Genomic DNA, 15,063 nt, shown 5'->3' on the forward strand with positions numbered 1-15,063 from the left:
TCTTCATTTACTGATAATAGATAAAGCAGTCCTTTACCTTTCTACCCATTCATTCATTCATTCATTCATTTTCTACCACTTATCTGAACTTCTCGGGTCACGGGGAGCCTGTGCCTATCTCAGACATCATCGGGCATCAAGGCAGGATACACCCTGGACGGAGTGCCAACACACACACTCTCATTCATTCACACACTCACTCACTACGGACAATTTTCCAGAGATGGCAATCAACCTACCACGCATGTCTTTGGACTGGGGGGAGGAAACCGGAGTACCCGGAGGAAACCCCCGAGGCACGAGGAGAACATGCAAACTCCACACACACACACACAAGGTGGAGGCGGGAATTGAACCCCGACCCTGGAGGTGTGAGGCGAACGTGCTAACCACTAAGCCAAAGTCCCCTCCCCCTACCCAATCCCAACAAAATCCAGAAATTAGAAATGAAAAATGGAAACATTAAAGAAACATTCAATGAAAGAAATTAACAACCAACACACCCACTTGTATTCATGCTTTACATTTCAGAAATGTTATGTGCAGTAATATTAGCACATGTTCCGAGCTCACTGACAGAAAACTAAACATACCCTTAAATGACATTAAAACATAAAAAATAATAAAACATATAAAGAAAATACATTTGTTCAATATCAAACAAATGTATAAAAAAAAGAATAAATATAAAAGTTTTTTTTAAACAAAGATGAAATTTCATTAATTAGAGCTTAATATAAATCTACTCTCATCCCAAAATAATGCGGAAAGTGAAAAGGAGGGGATTACAGTCAGAAAATGTAAAGAGGATGATTATATTAGATTAGATTAGATTTCCTTAAATATTTTAATTGCAATTATTAACCACCTCTAATTGACCACAATATGCTGCATATTTCAATTATATGACTTTAAAGTGCCAATCACTTACCTGAAAGTAGCCTACACAATTGTGAGGAAAGCAGAAATGCCGCCCGCTGCCCGTGCCTCAGTCAAATTCGTCCTGTAGTCTCACTCCACCAATAGGAGGGAAGATGCATAGCAACGTGAGGTGTGGAACGGCTCACACACCTATAAGCCAAATGTTTACGACAAGTCTGTTTCTCACTGTGTGCCATAGCTCAACCACATATGGTTCTCATGTGTTCGTTGTTATTTGGGCCATATACCTCAATATGAGTTGTGAACCAAGAGAGCATTTCTTGCAGATTTTAAAGTAATGGCAAAACAAATATGGCCACAATTTGGCCCATATCTGTTCAGCCACACCACATCTAGGCCATATGTGACAGATAATACCCACATGTGGCCCAAATGTAATTGCTATCTGGGATGAGCCTGTTCAAATTTTTAAAAACATTAATAAATTAATTATTAAGTTTTAAATACACACATACAACAAAGAGGGGAGAAAGTGCTAGTTCAAGTATTTCAGGAAGAGGTAGGTTTTCAACCGTTGTTTAAAGATTCCTAGGCGAGGTGCAGTGCGAGGAGTGATAAGGGCTTTGAGGTAAGAGGGAGACTGTCCCTTTTTGGCTTTGTGGGCAAGCATCAGTGTTTTAAATCTGATGTGTGCAGCTGCAGCAGATCGTTATACAGGGATATTTTAAGATTCTGACCTGGGGATGAATCACCTTGGAGGATCAGCAGTTCAGTTTTGCTGGAATTGAGTTTCAACTGAATCCATGTCTGCCAGAGATGCTTTTATCCGAACAGAAGCTGTGGTATCTGTGGGGAAGGAGAAGATAAGTTGAGTATCATCAGCATAGCAGTGGTAACAGAACCTGTTTGAGGAAATAACTTTACCGAGAGAGTGAGTATACATGAAAAAAAGGAGAGGACCAAGTACTGAGCCCTGTGGGACACCAGTGGAGTGTCTGCATGGAGCAAATGTCACTCCCCTCCATGTTACCTGATATGAGCGACCTTCCAGGTAGGAAGCAAACTGTTCCCATGCTGATTCGCAAATTCCAATACTCTTGAGGGTGAACAAGAGAGTCTTTTGGTTGAGCGTATCAAACGCTTCTAAAAGGTCAAGGACGATTAGAACAGATGACAGCTTGGCTGATCTAGCAGCCTGTAGTTTCACACAGATATCTAAAAGGGCTGTCTCTGTTTAATGTGCTGCTTTAAAGCCAGACTGGACAGAAAGAAAAGAGAGAAGTCTGTAGTTACTGATGTCTGATGGATTCAGAGCCTGTTTCTTCAGGATATGAATAACCCTTGCTCTCTTGAAGGTTGCTTTCGATACTTTTGTATCCTAACTGCTGTCAGAAGGGCTGCCATTACCACATCCTAGTTCATTGCCACACTTGCAAACATAATGAATTTATATAACGAAACAATTCTGACCCCATAAATTTATGCCCTCCCTCCATTTTATACCCCACACAGAAAACATTACAAACACATACAATACATACATGGCTCTTTATGATTGCATAGTTTTAAAGGATCTATGTAATCTTAACAGGTTGTAAGTTTTTAGTTTTGTGGCAGAGCTTAAAAACTGAATCGCTGAATTTGTCAAGCACCGGGTATGGTTTTACCAAGTTAGCAGACCAGTGGCCTTCATGTTGATAGTTCTTTACCATGACAATTTTAATGTTGTGATGGTGCGCATCCTGACCAAACAACATGTTGTTCTGACTGTATCAAATTTGCTGACTTGGTGATTAAATAACAGGCTAGTTTTTACTCAGAGCTCCTTAACTTATTGAGCGTCTTACTGTACCCTGTAACTAATTTAAATAAATCTTTGTGCCTGTGCTCTTAAAGGAAAATGTATCAAAAATAGGGTTGGGTATCAAAAGAAATTTTCCGATTCCGGTTCTGATTCCGATTCCATAATTAAAGAAATGTGAAAAATAATGCACAGTACTTAAATAATTCCAGTTCTGGAAAAACTGTGCTAGCATCAAAATAAGGTTTGCAATGATGCACCCGAATGCACAGGTTGAAGACCCAGTCAGTGATGTCACGATATGCTAATTTGTTTAAAGTCATACATACCTACGTAATCACCATCACCAAAATTGTAACATTGAAACTATAAAAAAAAAAATAGACCATATATATACTACTGTATATATATGGTCTATTTCTTTTTTTCTAGGCCTACCTACCGACCCTTTTTTTTTTTTTTACTGATACTGCAAACCAAAATATTTTTAAGGATGGCCTAAATCCAACATCAAATTTAACAACTAGAATTACAACTTAGCAAAACAGCAATTTTTCTGAAGAAAAGTTAACATGTCTGTTTTCTGGGAGAAGACAAGACCATTCCTGGCTTATTGTATCCCCAGCTGTGGAGAAAACCCTCTCAGAGGGGGTAGATTTGCTTCATTGTTGTAGCTTTGGAAATGAATCCACACTTTAGACTTTTTTAGACATGTTTAACACAAAGCGTACCTCAGCACAGCAGCATGAGTGACTGATTTCTGTGGTATGCTGTGTTAATTTGGTTGCGTGACTGTAAACTGTGTAAACAATTATTATTCATGAGGTAAGACGTGGCTATTTAAAGTGACTGCTCCCAGCGCTTTGCCCGTCATCGACATAGGATTCGGTTCTGGTTCCTGTTAGAAAACAGGAATAACAGGTTCTGAATAAGAACCGGTTCTCGGTTCCCAACCCTAACCAGAAAGATATCAGGGTTATATAATACTGATATCATATCTAGGACTTCAAGCAGTGCCTGATCTGGCATTTCTGGAACTTGTTTACATAACATGCTACTGTGGCGGTGGCACACCTAGTCAACACGTGAGATCATGCGATGATCAAAGTGACATCACACAATCCTCATACTGTGATCCTCAGCATGTGTGTAAAGTGTGAGCTCAACGTGAGTTCATCTGATCCTCATACTGTGATCCTCAGCATGTGTGTAAAGCGTGAGATCATTGTGAATGCTTCACATTCCGGTCCAGTTGGTGGTGGTAAATGCATCATCTAAGCTGGTCTTCCAACCACCATAAAACATGTAAAGAAGAAGAAAAAGTTGTGCATGGGATTGTTACACCGCAGAAATGGTGAGTGGCCTATTTACATACTTTTAGATGTGCAATGTGGTCTGGTCTTTTTTTTTTTAGCAGAGTACTGGTCACACATCCTACATGTGCACCAGCCATTTTACCTTCAGTAATCACACCAAAATTGCTAGCTGCAGCTAGTTTGCCTATCAGTATGTGTGAATTGTTAGGCCTGTTATGTCAGATCATTACAACATTACTAACTTTATATTTCAATATATTGTTTTTTTTTTTTATTTCTACTTATATTTCAATAATTAACAAGCGCTGTAAAACAACAGTAAGCAAGAATGCTGCACTGGTGGAATAGCGTAAAACTATCATTGCTCTTTGGATAAAAAGATGAAGTACGCCTACTCTTAGACACTCATATTAAAGATAAAAAGCCTTATTTCACCACGCTATATGACTAGTTTTTTTTAACAACAACTTCTATCTGCGGAACTGTAGCTGTTTTATGTTAAAAGCTTCAACGTCATTTCCCATTTACCAAAACACAAAGTGACTGACATTCATCCTCTTATTAACATAACAAGCAACTTTACCCAGACATCAGATGCAACACTACATCATTAAGAATGTAAAGTGTAGATCTCCAAAAGTGTAGTTTAAAGTACTTTATGATACACACTTTGTTTAGGATACACAACAATTGTCCAAAGAAGACTTCCTAAACAATTATCAAATACAGTAATCAGTGAGAGTGGCTAAGGTTGTCCTGTCAAACAAAAAAAAATTGTAAAAGATGTATGTGTTTCATATAATGTTTTACTAATACAGAAGTTCTTTGGCCTGTTAGGATTTGAAAACAAAAAGCTCGTAGAAAATCAAAAAAAAAAAAAAATCATTTTGGCTCTTCAGAAAAAAAATGAAAACACTTCTGATAGTGAACACTCCTCCAGAGAACTTGAATCAGACTACTCATCAGACGACTCAGGAAATATGCTGAATGTTGTGGAGCAGCATCTAAATGAAGACTTGCAAGAACAGTATGATTCAGAATCACAACAGAATACCATAATTAATATGCAAGATCAAGTGCTATGGTATGAAATTGATAGACTAAATGATTCCATGGATGTTACCAGTGAAAGTAACTCAGAGCTAGCTTTGTCTCTGGAGAAAAAGCTGTCTGAGTGGGCAATGAAATTCAACATCTCTATGACCTCTCTCACTCATTTGCTTAAGATTTTGAAGGAACATGACATTGATGTTCCAGCAGACGGACGAACACTATTGAAAACACCTCGTTCTGGCAGTTTGAGAGTAACAGAAAAATCAGGTACATTTCAACTTTGAAAATGTCCATGCACTCATTTGGCAATATTATTCAGAAATTTCACTGAACTGTAAAATCTTGTTTTTGATAGGTGGCAAATACACATATTTTGGATTAAAGGAAGGTCTTACGCATACTCTGTCTGAGCAAGACACTTCAAAATACGACCACTTTGAGATTTCTTTGAATATTGATGGCCTACCCATTTTCAAGTCCAAAAACCTCACAATGTGGCCACTTCAGTGTGCTGTCATCAACATTGATGAAGTGAAAAACAGTCCTTTTGTTGTTGCTCTGTTTTCTGGAGCAAAGAAACCAAATGATTTGGAGTTTTTGAGGGATTTTATGGAGGATCTACAAGAACTGATGAAACAGGCTTTAAAGGGAAGAGAATTGTTCTCAAAAACATCATATGTGATGTACCAGCACGAGCCCTCATCAAAGGAATAGTTCAGTTTAATGGCCGCTATGGCTGTGACTTTTGTGATGTAAAGGGAGTTCATGAGAGTAAAATGCTTTTTTTGTATAAAGGAAATCTCAGAACCAATGAGTCATTTAGACAGAAGACAAATCCTGAACATCACAAAACAGATAGGAGATAGACATTGATATGATCAGGCAGTTCCCAATAGATCCCATGCATTGTGTAGACCTAGGAGTGACTAAGCGAATGTTAATGCTGTGGAAAGAAGGACCTTTGGCCCATAGATTATCAGCTGGACATCTTAGCACCATTACTTATTTTCATCAAGCTGTCCGACATCACATACCTCCTGAATTCAGTAGGAAACCCAGGGGGTTAGATGAACTGAAGTACTGGAAAGCAACTGAATTCCAAACATTTTTGCTTTATACTGGACCAGTAATTTTGAAATATGTTCTCGATAAGGAGAAGTATATTCACTTCCTTTCACTTAGTATTGGAATGCGCATCTTGTACAGTGAAAACCTAATGGAGCATCGTGATTATGCAGATGAGCTGTTAACATATTTTGTTGAAAAAGGTAGCAACCTGTATAGCATGAGTTTCATCTCATATAATGTGCATTGCTTGCTACATCTCACTGATTTTGCAAATTACAACAGATCATTACACTATTGTTCAGCGTACAAGTTTGAGAACAATATGGGTCAAATCAAGAGGTTTATCCACGGTTCAAGTGATCCACTGATTCAAGTAGCTAACAGATTGGCAGAGAGGCAAGCAATATCAAGTTCTAAGAAATCAAATGTTAACTCTGGTACGCCAAAGACAAAAGAATGTTAATGGAACCTTTGTACACTAAGCCATGTGACTCCAGAATAATTGGCATATTCAATGGATTTCGGAATCACACTAAAATGTTACATACTGACACCACTCAACTGAGACATAAAGCAATCATGATACCTTTGTCCTTGATTGATAAAGATGAATACAATGCGGTAGCGCTTATACCGCTCATGCATTCAGTTTGATTAGTTAGTCAAGTAGGTCAGTAAGGCAGGGTTTTTGCCTGTTTTATTGCATGTTATCCTGATTTTGATCCAAAGACTATGAATAGTGTGTGTGTGTGTGTGTGTGTGTGTGTGTGTGTGTGTGTGTGTGCGTGTGTGTGTTTTTTTTTTTTTTACATTGTACCAAATGTCCCCACAATTAAAGTGAACCACCTACATGTGTATTGTGGATAAAACGATCAGGGAAAAAACGGTTTAATTGATGTAGAAAAATAAATATAGAAACAATATAACTGATTTAGATAAATGCAATTTCACTGACCTTATGTATGTAATTTTGATAACAGGGAAGGAACCAAAGGAAACAAAATGCAAAGAGTCACCATGGAGAAATTGTTTGGTATGTGATATATCAATTAGACATTATTTATTTATACAGACATAAAACATCCTTTGCTATATAACAATCTAACTTTACAATTTTTCAGATCTGAATACTAAGATACTCCAACAAATTCAAATGCTGGAACAGAGACAAGCTGTCATCATGAATGACTTGGCAAAAGTTAAGTCTGTTCTCATGAAGCGGGCAGAAGAAGATGCCCATGAGGAACTTTTTAAACAACAATAGTGCTCCAGCTTTGAAACGTTTGAAGCCTTCTGTCAGAGGCTTGAAGAAGACAAAAATTATCGAGAGCTTTATGTTAGTACTACTATATAAATTTAGCGTTTATTTTTACAACAAAGCCACAGTTTTTTTTTTTTTTTTTTGCAGCAGCAGATACCATATAAAAGAAATGTTGAAGCCTGGTATATTTTAATCATGACAATATTATGTATGTTTTTGTCAGGTACACTATCTCATCCATACTCACAGCAGCTCCAATATAGGTGAGATGGTGAGATAGGCTTTAAAAAGCATAGCGTCAGACAATGTTCTCTGTCTGTATAACAGAATGGGGAAAGATGGGAAGAAGGTGTTGCCACCTGTGCTCCTGACATGTTTGAAAAGTAAGTGTTTAAGTTTTGGTTTGCGCATCTGGATGCTGCTATAGAAATTGTAATGTTAACACCTTGCTCTTTGTGTTTTTAGAATGTGTCAGGTCTTTTCACAAACAAAATGAAATAGAGGTGAAGAAGCTAAAAGTAACCACCAGAACAACACCAGACGCGGAATGTATTCGCCAAGTAGAATTTTTTTTGTCCAACGCCTACACCAGGCTGAAAAGGAAACCAAATAAAGGAAAAAGCTGACTTTTTGTTTGATTTGTTTTTATTGATGGAAATAAAGAATGGGGGTGTAAAAGTTTGAGTTAACTGAATCATTTTAGATAACAGTGAACTAACACAATTATTGCATAGTGGTGTTATATGGTGATCTCACAGTATGAGCACACAGTGACCACAGTATGAGCACACAGTGACCACAGTATGAGCACACAGTGACCACAGTATGAGCACACAGTGACCACAGTATGAGCACACAGTGACCACAGTATGAGCACACAGTGAGTGTGCAGTGACATCACAGTGACCAGAGTATGAGCACACAGTGACCAGAGTATGAGCAGACAGTGACCAGAGTATGAGCAGACAGTGACCACAGTATGAGCACACAGTGACCACAGTATGAGCACACAGTGAGTGTGATGTGATCTCATATTTCCACCACAGTATGAGTGCACTGTGATTTTGCAGTGACCTCATGTTGTGAACAAAGTATGAGCACACAGTGAGAGCTCTGTGTGGTTACACTTTTAGTTCACTGTGACACTCACATTATGACCGCACCATGAGAATATTGTGAGCTCATAGTGACATCATTGTGAGATCAAATTGTTGACTGGGCACGCATCGCTGCACAAACGCATCAAAAGACTGCCCCACTGCCAGGAGGAAACAGAAGGACAGGATCATTCGGCACCAAGAGTCACCTCTGCTGGATCACAGTGCAAGGCAGAGGTTCCAAACTCCTGCCTCACACGGATGCCTCGAAGACCGGATTGGGGGCCATCCTTGCTTAGAAGAGCACCCGATACTCTTTATCTCCAGAAAACTTGTAGTGGCAGGCTGTGGCCACCTAATGGGGCTAGAGGTCCAAGTTTTTAAGCAACAAGAGAGTAGAATTAATAAAGTGTTGTCTGATTTCATCCAGTGAGTTGTGTCCTTGAATACAGAGCATATAGAGCAGGGGTCAGCAACCTTAAACACTCAAAGAGCCATTTGGACTCGTTTCCCAAAGAAAAAAAAACACAGGGAGCCACAAAACTCTTTTGACATCTAAAATGAAGATAACACTGCATATATCGTTTTTTACCTTTATGGAAAGTATAGACAAATCTGTAGTGTGTTCATTTATGAAGTCAATTACACCCCCGCAACCCTTAATTTTTTTCATTGGTTGTTGCGTTAAATCTTTCCCAGATAGTGCTATTTTCTGATTGGCTATTGTGTAGCCTCTTTTTTTTTTGATTGGCTGATAAGTGTCAGGCACAACTAAGAGCTCCAGGGGAGATGCGCTTGATTCCTGTCCGGTTCCATAGAGACAGCGGTGCAGACTGGTACATTTTGGGCACTGCGCATACTGCTGCAGCAAACCAAAACTACGTCTGCTTTGTGTCGGATTTCGCAAGTCGGCAGTTATGACGCATATAATGAGCGACAAAAAAAAATTAAACACGGTTTATTTTAATGTTACAAGAGCATCATAATCTTAGAATTTAGAATTACATTTTTAAGAAACTAACTAAAATAAAAGAAATTTAAATTAAATATTTATTTTCCAAATCTACAGTGAGCCGCAGCAGAGGGATGAAAGAGCCACTTACGGCTCCGGAGCCGCGGGTTGACGACCCCTGGTATCGAGGAACAATACAAAACTGACCCCACCAAGAAAAACTACTCCACCGTGGAGCGAGAACCTCTTGCTATTAAGTGGGCCATGAAGGATCTGCTGGATCAGATAGCAATTACGTTTGAGCCACATGTGGGTATTATCTGGCACATATGGCCTAGATGTGGCGTGGCTATTCAGATATGGGCCAAATTGTGGCCATATTTGTTTTGCCATAACTTTAAAATCGGCGGGAAATGCTCTCTTGGTTCACAACTCATTTTGAGGTATATGGCCAAGATAACAACGAACACATGAGAACCATATGTGGTTGAGCTATGGCACACAGTGAGAAACACGGACTTGTGGTAAACTTTTGGCTTATACGTGGAAAAACACAGGAATCCTGAAATCAAGTGCGGCAGACATCCTCCATCCCACACCTCAGGTTGCTATGCGTCTTCCCTCCTATTGGTGGAGTGAGACTATGGCGCGACTGTGACTGAGACTCGGGCAGTGGGCGGCATTTCCGCTTTCCTCACGACTGTGTAAGCTACGTTCGGGTAAGTGATTGGCACTTTACAGTCATATAATTGAAATATGCAGCATTATGTGTCAATGTTGCATGTTATTAAGCGTTTAGTTATTAGTTTAATTGAGGAAGGGGTCAAATTAGCTAATATTTTCCTCAGTTTAACAATACAGTTTAATGTACGCTAGGGCTCCGCTGGTTTGGCGTTTTAAATTCCGATGTTTTGGCTATAAATCAACAGTACTTAAGTAAAGTTGGCCACATATTCACAGATTGGAGTTTCCCAAGTCAATAACCCCTGAGCTAAATGCTGTTACTACACAAATAACATCTCTTTTCTATCGTAGTAATGTAGAGATGCAGCTACAACCAAATTTTCCTCAAAATCAGCTTTCCTCCGCGGTGGAAAAAATACGTCTCTATGTGCGAACCAAGGGACCGTCTGCAAAGTGCAGAACCCGAAAAGCGAATACTAAAAACAGTCAACTTGGGAGAAATGTCTTTTTGTATAAATTTTTATGTTTTTTTTAATATGAAAATATTTCCCCCAAAAGTAAAACACATTTCCCCCAAGTAAGTGTCATAGTATAACTATCAGGACATCAGTGATGTGTGAGCTGAATTTGGTGACAGTACAGTATTCGCTTTTCGGGATTTGCACTTTGCAGACGGTCCCTTGGAATCTGTCTCATGCACTGAAAGTCATGCATGTCTTTTTTAAAGCAGAATGCATCCAGTGTAAATTTTAACCAGTTGGGGAAAAAGAATTCTAAAATATATTCTAAAAACAAAATCTAAATAATTTGTCATAATAAATTATGGTATTATTATGGCCCACATAATGAAAAATACAATTTGCAATTCCTTTCGAAAATATACTGGAAAATATATATTTTTGGTCAATCAGAGGTAGTTAATTATTGCAATTAAAATATTAAAGGAGGGAATTTATATTAAATGATTTTCCCCCCATTATCCTCCAGCTCTACCCTCCAGGTTGTATTGCTGCTAGCATTATTTAAATTCATCTTTATTGCAGAGACTGAGAACGGGGTAGGAGGGAGCGAATGAAGAAACACGAGGCCCAACAAGACACTCCCGACCCTCAATAGGCACATCAAAACTCAATTTCTCAATTTAAGTTCTCTGTACAAGTTAATCTGATTTTTTTTGTATTTTTTTTCTGTGATTTTTATTACTCTGAGTTGAATACATTCTTAAATGTATTCTTATGTTTATGCTTAAAGCTGTAATTATTTAAACACTTGTTTTGAAGTAAATTGTTTTAAGTACATCTGTTGTTGAGTGTTTCATTTATCTTTAAGTTAATAAGACTTTTACATGTGTGGCACATATGGGATTTTAGATTTTAACAGAACTCAACCATACTAAAATTGCATATAAGGCTCATATTTGGGCCACATTAAATTGTATTATTTGTCTCATGTTTGGTGGACTTATGGCACTGCTTTGGTGCAGTTTTGTCAAAGAAGATGTGGGCCATATTCGGGCCACATAAATTACATTTGGCTCATGCTTGGTAAACCTATGGCGCTGCTTTGGTTCAGTTTTGGCAAAGGAGATGTGGGCCAAACACAAACTAATCTGGGCCACAGCTCAGCTGTTTATCTGGCCCAAATCTGGGCCAAAGGAAATTTGCTGACTGGCAAGGTGGGGTGGCCAAAGTCCCACCAAAAAACAGAAGGCCAATCTGGAGCACAGCTGTGGCATTCACCCTCTGGCAGAAGAGTACAGTGGAGAAACAGGCTCAGCAGCTAGATGGAGGTAAACGGCAGAACTTTCTTGATGGAAATGCTGTTTTTTTTTTTTTGTTTTTTTTTTTTTAAGATTTGTCCAGGTGAACAACTCTTCTGCCTCCTACTGAGTCTGCACCATTCTCCTGGAGAAAGCTGCTCTCTCCTCACCACTTCTGGCTGGACTCCCAGAACCAAACTGACCTGGAATCTATTCTAACCAAGGCATGGCCTTCACTTCTAGAGCTTCCAAAAACTACTGCACCAACTTTCTTCAGCTTTTTTTCACTAACAACTTCAGTGAGTATGTTTTCTAGTTACTTTAATATACCTATTAGTCTACAGTATTTATTCACAGCTCCAGTTCTTTGAAGGCAAATAAAACAGCCACATTCCTTCAGGCTTTTGAACTCGAAAGTCTCACTGGACACAACCACACACCTTTGGGCTTCGGGTGCAACAGTAACACTCACAACAGTTTCAAATGTAACACTGTCACAGTATGTCAGACAAAAACACTATTTCTGTTTTTATTTGTTATATTTTAAAACAGCTTACTAAGCCACAGTACTTCAGGGATAAAATTACTTACAATTTAACACAGATACTACCCGTTAAAAAATTTTATGGTTAAATCTAAAAAAGTATACCAAAAAAAGGAAAAGTCTTTTTGTGATACATCTGTTGGAACATTTGTTTTATTTATTTTTAGAATCTTTGAAAAGAATTCACTATGTTTATAATTGATGATATTTACATTTTATTTGTGAGTACAAAATGTTTTATCTAGTTTTATGGGTTAGTGATTGGTGTTAGTAAACAGAAAGTGTGATGTTTGCAAAGATAACAGATAAAAAATAGAAAAAACTTCTAGGCAGTGAGCACAAGTTACATTTTTAAAATAATGCTGATTTCAGATTCAATGACTATTCAGATACTACTATATATTTTTGATATATTTATTTTTTTAATTACAAATTTCCACCTTTTTTAATTGCAAATTTCCACCTGTTTTTTTTATATACCCTAGATGTTCTTTATAACACTTATGTTTATACTTTTACCTTAGAACTAATTGGCTATTTTAATACGAAGGACAGTTGTAAAAAGCATTTCACTACATGATGTACTGCTTATGGTAGTGACTGTAATGACACTTCTGAGGCAGTTGGTGTTGATTCCCTGTGCAGGCCAAAGGCCAAACTGTCTGATGCTACTGTGTTTTCTACTGGTTGATTTTGCACCATTGAGAGAGGTGTGTATTTCTTTCATTGTTACCTGAGATAAGAGAAAAGTAGGCCTTCAACCAGGCTAGTGTCCTTTTTCTATGTTTTATATATGTCTTTTTTTATTGCTTGTGGGGGTGATGTATACTCATTAAGCCTTACTGTCTGTGAAAGTTCTTTTATAAAAGTGTGCCCCCAGCTGTGAATGCATGGCATTAACAACGTAATAAGGAGCCACCTGGGAAACAACACCATGGTTCATTGAAATCAAAACTGTGTTCATTTTATGACTTCACCCAATGCATCCTCAATCTGTCATCAAGTTATAGAAAATGTAAACAATGCTTGGCACTTGATTGAAGGTGTGCTTCGTTGTAATTACATTTCTCCTTTAGTTGTTAAAGTAAGAATTGATTTAGGAGAGAGGAAACACCTGCTCACATATTGTATAGTGTATTTTTGGGCTTATCTAAGCCCACATATGGCCTCAGTTGCAATTGCATATGTTTAACAAATGAGAAGACAATATAGGTGAGATTCAGACACAAAAGGGTGGTGTTTATTGGTTAAAAAGTGATTGGATTAAATTCATAACCAAATTGTTCATCATTTAATCAAATCATATTATGCTCAGCTGTGGATGTCGCTCGGCCCCCACCTGCCTCTCCGTGTGCCTCGCTCACCCCACCTGCCTCACCGTGTGCCTCGCTCCCCACTCCTGCCTCACCATGTGCCTCACTCACTCCTCGTGCCTCTCCGTGTGCCTTGCTCCCCACTCTTTTTCCTAGTGTTTGTAGCCTTTGTCATTTTCCCTAATTAAATTCCTTTTTATGTTATCCCTGCTTTTGGGTTTGTATTTTATCTAATACTGCCTGTTCTCTGACACTCTCAGCAGTCCCCGCATTGACCTGACTCATCAGTCAGGTCAATGCTGGGATTTGAGTCAGATAGATTATTTTAGAGAATCAGTTCATTTAGTTTTTTTATATCACAATTGCTTACTGATCAAAAACCACCCAGTCCTAAGTCAGCTGCTAAATGAATAACAGCAGAGACCTGGAGCACCCGACCCACCTCAAATTTGAGGAGAGACCGGTAATGTCCCATCCCTCTGCAACTTCCCTGACTCAATTCGGTGTGGGAGGAAAAAAATAAAAAGATGATTTAATAAAAATGTAGGCCAAGTGTTACTGGGGAGGGCTCGGTACAGAGTGGGAGTTTCGAGGTGGCTGTTCAAAAGTTTAAGTCCCCTTTCAGTTTATCAGAACTGGGAAGGTTGGGTAAACTATGATGACTCAATAGGTAAAAACCCACTGCCTCAGAACTTGCATCAAGCAATGTCTTATGCTGTTGCTCAGAGATTCCATTCCCAAGCATGTGACTGGAAGCTGATAAAAGACAGAATTAATTAACTTCTCAGAGATAAAAAAAAGTTTTCTCTTTTTTAAAATTTACAGTAATGCTGCAAGAACTGTTTGAACATTTCCACTGATTGCACTGTATTTTGTACTTTCTCGTATGTTTAATAAAAGTAACTATGTTGAGCAACATTTGATTTTTTGTTATTTAGATGGGTGGAGCTAAACTTTGACAAATAAATTGCTGTATATACTGCATATGCTGTGATATACGGTAATACATTATAATATTATATTTAGTAGAATGCTTTTTGAGTGTTATGACACTATAATATTTGCTTCTCAGTTTCAAGTTGCTTTGTCCCAGAATAAATGTAAAAAACAATGAAACGTACTTTACATGTATTTAACAATGAAATCTGTGCTAGACCTCCTTATTAAGGAGCTAGACTTGATAAGGTAACCGTGAGGCTTAACTTTAAGGTGATATTTACTGTAAGACATCTTTTTGTTTCAGGAATTTGGATTATTTTTTCCTAAGATCAGTATTGAGAAAACTGTCTACATTTTTTTTTTTCAGGAATACAATTTATTGCTATTTTTTCTT

General features: G+C 38.1%; 2 long non-coding RNA genes across 3 annotated transcripts; both read left to right on the forward strand.

The window, feature by feature from the left end:
* Window positions 1-3,723: 3,723 nt before the first annotated feature.
* On the forward strand, window positions 3,724-8,007 carry LOC113659097. 2 transcript variants are annotated; one of them, XR_003444568.2, is made up of 6 exons: window positions 3,724-4,037; window positions 5,226-5,319; window positions 5,408-7,153; window positions 7,242-7,456; window positions 7,605-7,764; window positions 7,847-8,007. It is a non-coding gene; the product is annotated as an uncharacterized LOC113659097 (long non-coding RNA). The 2 variants fall into 2 exon arrangements; XR_007137870.1 differs by having other exon boundaries at window positions 3,736-4,037; window positions 7,101-7,153.
* Window positions 8,008-9,683: 1,676 nt separating this feature from the next.
* On the forward strand, window positions 9,684-14,574 carry LOC125138831. The gene is made up of 3 exons (XR_007137962.1): window positions 9,684-10,149; window positions 11,967-12,172; window positions 13,733-14,574. It is a non-coding gene; the product is annotated as an uncharacterized LOC125138831 (long non-coding RNA).
* The last annotated feature ends 489 nt before the right edge of the window (window positions 14,575-15,063 follow it).

Source organism: Tachysurus fulvidraco, chromosome 15 (assembly GCF_022655615.1).
Source record: "Tachysurus fulvidraco isolate hzauxx_2018 chromosome 15, HZAU_PFXX_2.0, whole genome shotgun sequence".
NCBI classification, from domain to species: domain Eukaryota; kingdom Metazoa; phylum Chordata; class Actinopteri; order Siluriformes; family Bagridae; genus Tachysurus; species Tachysurus fulvidraco.